Source organism: Brassica oleracea, unplaced genomic scaffold (assembly GCF_000695525.1).
Source record: "Brassica oleracea var. oleracea cultivar TO1000 unplaced genomic scaffold, BOL UnpScaffold01457, whole genome shotgun sequence".
NCBI classification, from domain to species: domain Eukaryota; kingdom Viridiplantae; phylum Streptophyta; class Magnoliopsida; order Brassicales; family Brassicaceae; genus Brassica; species Brassica oleracea.
Genome location: NW_013617992.1, coordinates 4,260 through 10,470, shown reverse-complemented (window position 1 = coordinate 10,470; position 6,211 = coordinate 4,260). Strand labels below are relative to the sequence as shown.

At 43.2% G+C, this 6,211-nt stretch overlaps 2 pseudogenes; one reads left to right on the top strand and one right to left on the bottom strand.

Moving 5' to 3' along the window:
* Window positions 1-1,867: 1,867 nt before the first annotated feature.
* On the top strand, window positions 1,868-3,595 carry LOC106321344 (annotated as a pseudogene).
* Window positions 3,596-3,845: 250 nt separating this feature from the next.
* On the bottom strand, window positions 3,846-4,858 carry LOC106321343 (annotated as a pseudogene).
* Between the last annotated feature and the right edge of the window lie 1,353 nt (window positions 4,859-6,211).

Sequence of the window (6,211 nt, the reverse complement as noted above, 5' to 3'; positions counted from 1 at the left end):
TTTTGTCGTCGAAACAGATGCATGCAAGGAGGGTATTGGGGCAGTATCGATGCAGGAGGGAAGACCGTTAGCCTATATCAGCAGACATTTGAAGGGCAAACAACTGAATCTTTCCATCTATGAGAAAGAGTTGCTAGCAGTTGTCTTTGCCGTGCAGAAGTGGAGGCACTATCTGCTTACAAATCACTTTGTCATTAAGACAGACCAGAGGAGTTTGAAGTACTTGCTGGAACAGAGATTGAACACACCAATACAGCAACAGTGGCTACCTAAGCTTTTGGAGTTTGATTATGAGATACAGTATAAGCAAGGGAAGGATAATGTTGCAGCAGACGCATTATCAAGGGTAGAGGGTGCAGAGATATTACATATGGCGATGTCAGTACTCGATTGTGATCTTTTAACAAAGATAGAGGAGGCTTACGCAACTGATAATCAAGTAATGGAGACTATTGAGAAGCTAAAAAAGGATCCGTATGCAGTAAAAAAATACTCATGGGTTCAGAATGTGTTGAGGAGGGGAAGCAAGATAGTAGTACTTAATGTGGTGGAGGTTAAAGACATGATATTGGAGTGGTTACATTGTTCTAGTCAAGGCGGTCACTCAGGAAGAGAAGTGACAAGACAGAGGGTGAAAGGATTGTTCTATTGGAAAGGGCTTACTAAGGATATTCAAGCTTACCTTCGTAGCTGCAGTGTTTGTCAACAATGCAAATATGATGTAGCTGCATCACCAGGCCTGTTACAACCCTTACCTATACCGGAAGCAGTGTGGACTGACATATCAATGGATTTTATTGATGGGCTTCCACACTCTTATGGGAAAACAGTAATCTTTGTTGTGGTGGATCGTTTGAGTAAGGCAGCTCACTTTATTGCTCTTGCTCACCCTTACACTGCAACATCGGTCGCACAAGCGTTCTTAGACAATGTGTATAAGCTCCATGGATTCCCTAGATCGATAGTCAGTGACAGAGATGCAGTTTTTCTTACTAACTTTTGGTAGGAGTTGTTCAAGTTGCAAGGATGCTCTCTCAACATGTCGACTGCTTATCATCCTCAAAGTGACGGTCAAACAGAAGTGGTGAACAGATGTGCAGAAACCTACCTCAGGTGCATGACTAGTGACCGTCCTGCGATGTGGAGTAAGTGGTTACCGCTTGCAGAGTATTGGTATAATACCAACTTTCATACGGCAACTCAAACTACCCCGTATGAAGTGGTTTATGGCCAAGCTCCTCCGATTTATTTACCCTACTTACAAGGTGAATCGAAAGTACAAGTAGTAGCCAAGTGTTTGGAAGATCGTGAAAAGATGTTGGTGTTGTTGAAATTTCATCTAATGAGGGTGCAGCACAGGATGAAACAACAGGCTGATTTATACAGGTCAGAAAGAAGTTTTGAGATAGGTGATTGGGTCTATGTGAAGCTACAGCCTTATAGACAGCAGTCAGTGGTACGAAGAACGACAGAGAAGCTCACACCAAAGTACTTTGGTCCTTATTGCATCAGTGATAAGGTGGGGGAAGTTGCATATAAGCTGAAGTTTCCGGTGGGGTCGAAAGTCCATTCAGTCTTTCATGTCTCACAATTGAAGAGCGCAGTGGGTAACGTGACGACTTCAAATCAATTACCATCAGTGGTGGGTGAAGATACCATACTGAAACCTGAGTTTATTTTGGAACGGAAGATGGGGAAGCGTCAAGGAAGGGCAGTGACATTGGTATTGGTTCAATGGGAAGGTCAAAACGCAGAGGAGGCAACTTGGGAGTATCTTTTTGATTTGCAGAGGAGGTTCCCTGAGATGGATTTCTGAATCTTGTGGACAAGTTTCTTTGGGGAGGGAAGATTTGATACAGATAAAGAGATGAGGCGTGACGTGGAAGGCAAGTTACAAGGGAACGAGGAAACGAGGGACACGAGTATAGTTCGTTATAACGGTTGTAACGGTAACAGAGTATATAACTCTGTTACTGCATTACTTTTGGATTATCGAAATTGTAAGTGAGTTTTCTTCTTGATTCTTGTAACTCTTCTGAGAGATTCTTTGTTCATGAAGTTTTAGATTCTTTCTTCAATCCAGAATCTATACTCTTGAGCTGCAAGCTATTGTTTTTACGAACGGTAGTTTGATCAATAGAGAGAACATACGTTATCTCTATCACTTCTCTGTTACAAAGCTTGTTGAGTTGGTCACTATTATGGTGATTCTGATGTTCTGTCGAATATTCTGAATAACCCGTTATCGTATTTGAATGGTAGTGAGAATCAGTCTGAGATTGTTGCAACAAGTTAAGCCTACTTTGAGTAAATGTGTTGCGATGATGAGTGAGCTTCATGTTGGTAGGGCGGAATAAGGCTAAATGTAGTCGGAGTTGGTAGTAGTACTAGTAGTATAGATCTTGCTGGTTTCATGGCACCTGCATTGTGTAGATTAGATTCCATGGAGGTTGGGATTTTGGGAATGGTGGAGCAGGACCTGGGTTTTCTGGTAAAAGGGTGAACAATGTTGAGTTGAAATTGCAGGGAGAAGGTTTAAACTTTCGCCGTCCATGAAGTCTTTGCTGAAGCGGAATGTTGCAGCTTTTTCTGCTGGGTTTCGTGAAGCAGATTGTGTCTGAAACCGGTGGTGATAGCGTAAGTGTGGAGGCTTGTGAGCAGCCACGTATCTCAGGTGGGAGAGAAGAGAGTGTTAGCTCGGTGCTGGAGAAGTTTCGCGACCTGAACCTTGATGATACTATGGAATCAGTGGGTGGGGATGATAAGGATGGTCTTATACTCACACTGGTTCAGCAGGTCAAGGATCTTGAGAAGAAGTTAAAGGAAAGGAAAGATTGGGCTCAGAAGAAAGCAATGCAAGTTTCCCAAAAGGTCAGCGATGAACTGGCTGTTGTCAGAGGGGAAACTAGATGTTGATGAACAAACCGTGAAAAGACTATCTGAGATTGAAAATGATCTTAGAAAAGCTACTTGTCTCAAATTGAGTGCATCAAAATCTCTGGAAGATTCAAAGAAGCAGAAGGAATGTTTAAAGAAGCTGTTGGCGTGGGAGAAGCAGAAGTTGAAGTTGCAGGATGAGATTATAGCTGAGAAGGAAAAGACTAAGGCCCTTTATTATGCTTTAACTCAGATTACACAGGATGAAAAGGAAATTGAGGTACGTTAGTTCATGTATTCTCTGTAATTATATTTATACCCTGAAAGTTATCTACTCCTCACAACTTTTTGACTCTAGAATTGTGGGAAGCATCGTTTTCTTAGGACTGTAAATATTTACCAAAGTCTCATTTGAGGCATTTATCTAGTTGCCAAACTGGTCTTGTCTTATGTGCTAGTTCTAGTTAGTCTATTTAATTATTTTTTGTTGTATTTAGATTAATATGTTATTTGCAGGAGAAAAGGGGGCAGGAACAGAAAGCAAAGGAGCAAGCTCTGGCTCTAGTGGAGGAAGAACAACGCTCAAAAGAAGCAGCTGAGGCACACAACAATGGTGGAAACAAAGTCACTTGTCCTTGCCGCAGAGCTCTGGTTCAGAAGCGAATCCGTATCTTTGGAGCAACCTCGTGAATAAAAAACGAGATAACTTTTCTTTTGGGTTTCACAACTTTAGGTTTTACTTTGTAAGTACAAAAAAAGTAAATGCTTAGCTTCTTGCTCAAAGCTTTTTAGACTTGAGTTTATCTTTATTGTACACACAATTGCAATTGTGATGGACACTTCTTTAAACTAATATTGATAAAGATTTATCTTTATTTATGCAATTAGTAGATATACAACATTGATTACACATACTTTTGAGACCTAACATGTCTTAGAAAAGTGTAATAAAATTACTTGTTCCACTCCTATTCTGTGAGGTTCGACTCTCCTGAATGTCCTCTCTCCATCAGAGACTTATGGCACATGACAGTAGCAGCAAAATGAAGCATCCCATGTTTCACAAGCTCCAACCTCTCCCACTTTTCCATTACTGAGAACCCAAACCGCTGAGTCCAAGTGGTCATAACGTCTGCAGCAGCCGGTAATACCAATATGCAGACTCCCCTTCTATACATTTGCTTTTCCAGCTCATCCATTAGCACTCTACACATCCCGCGTCTCCTGTAATCAGACAGTGTCGCCACCAAAGGGATCTCAGCTACATCCTTTTCAACAACTCTCACTGCAGCCACGTAATTGGCTCGTTGTTCTTCTCGATCATAACCGTGTAGAACCCTCGACCCACGCCTACATCATCTTTCTTGAATATCAGTTCCTCAACAAGGTCTCTCCCGGACCCTTGGTGAAGTATCTTAACAGCAGAACCTAGCTTTGAGATCTGTTCATCAGCATAGTGCTCATCCTCATTTGGAGCTCTCATCAGTGTCCAAACTAAATCCCCCTCGTCGCCAACTGCAATCTTACATCCTAGGAGACTCTTTAGTGCGGAAGTGACTCTGCTGCATTGATGACTACAGAACCTTCTTTGGCACTGCTCACAAGTCATCAACTTTATGTTTCCTGATGTCTCTATTGATCCACAGACATCGCAGCAGCAACAAGGACAAAACCATAGCTTTTCCTTGGGAAGACTCGACAATCCGAGGCAAGTATAGTGAAATGCTGATGGACAGCCGTCACATAGAAGCAACTCTCCATCACGGTGATATAAGCAACACACATCATAGTTCATCTCCGGACCACAGTCTTTCCTCCAGAATCTCACATACTCTTTTTCACACTTCTTGTTCTTCTTCTCCATCACTTGTAAGACTTTGTCCAGCGACTTCCCTGTCCTCCCCCTTATCTCACTCTTATCTTCGCCCGGAGGCGAGCTATCAAATCCAGCAATCGTCGTCTTCCTTCTCTTCTTATGTTGCTGGTTTGATACATCAATGTTGAGTACGATTTTGAAGGAATAAGTGTGGGAACCGAAATTCGCACTGTCGATTTCCGTTTAAATTAGGAAAGTAAGGTAAACCCTAATTTCCCAGAAATCACGGATATCTGTTAAACCACACGCCAAGCAATCAGAACACGCAAGTAAAGACGAAAAGAAATAAGAAATCGTAAAAGAGAGCAAAGGGAGTTTTATTCCGAATTCGTGTATGAGCGTTACAACAAGGTAGAAGCCTCGGCTATGAGAGCTGTCGGCGAGATTCCTAGTTCTAACAACCTAAGACTGCAAAACCTAGTTGAGTCGCAGCTCGAAATAACAAAAACGGAAAGTAGCCTAATTGCTCTAAGTGCTAAGTTTGCTCCCAAAAAAGTTCTTCTCCATGCCTCTCGCCTAGGACTCCTTATATACTGGCTCCAAGGTCGGTTTACGTTTTTCCTCTTCTGCCCTTAAGCCGCCATAGCATAAAAATGGAGATATTCCATTATTTCCGATCTTCGTAATTATCTTCAAAATTTCGTATTTATCCGCGGAAACTTGACATTTATCCTCCCTTGCGAACCAAGCGTAAACCGACATGCGGTTTACGGGCTGTTGGTTAAGAAATCGTAAGTTGGGCCTCGAGTCATGTCTTAGGTCCCTTTGGGCCGTCTTCCGACTCGAAGCGTTTATTACGGCTTCTTTCGATAAAGAATGAACTTTCCACGGTTTTTACGGTAAAGTTTGATTGATAACTTAGAAATGGCGAGGAACGTGCGATGGGTTCGCTACGGTATTCGGGAGATAGCATCGAAGGGTAGACGAGAATGCATGAACTGATGTCGTATCGACGTTACGGAAGAGCTCGGTCGCTACGTAGAGACCGAGCGCTAGATCGCTACGTAGCAACCGAGCTTTGGCTCGAGCTCGGTCGCTACGTAGCGACCGAGCTTTGGCTCGAGCTCGGTCGCTACATAGCGACCGAGCTTTGGTTCGAGCTCGGTCGCAACGTAGCGACCGAGCTTTGGCTCGAGCTCGGTCGCTACGTAGCGACCGAGCTCCTGCTCGAGCTCGGTCGCTACGTAGTGACCGAGCACGCTACGTAGCGACCGAGCATGCTACGTAGCGACCGAGCTTTGGTGAGAGCTCGGTCTACGTAGCGTGCTCGGTCGCTACGTAGCGACCAGTTTTTGCGCTGGTTGCTACGCGGCAACCTTGTTTGCGTCTTTCTCCGATTTTTCGTAAATGTGTTTTCTCCGCAAGATTCTTCGTAAAAATAGATCTTTTTCTAAGATTTATTTTTCGTAAAAACGTTCATGCCGATTTTTACGGACTTTCAGACATTGATTCCGTCGT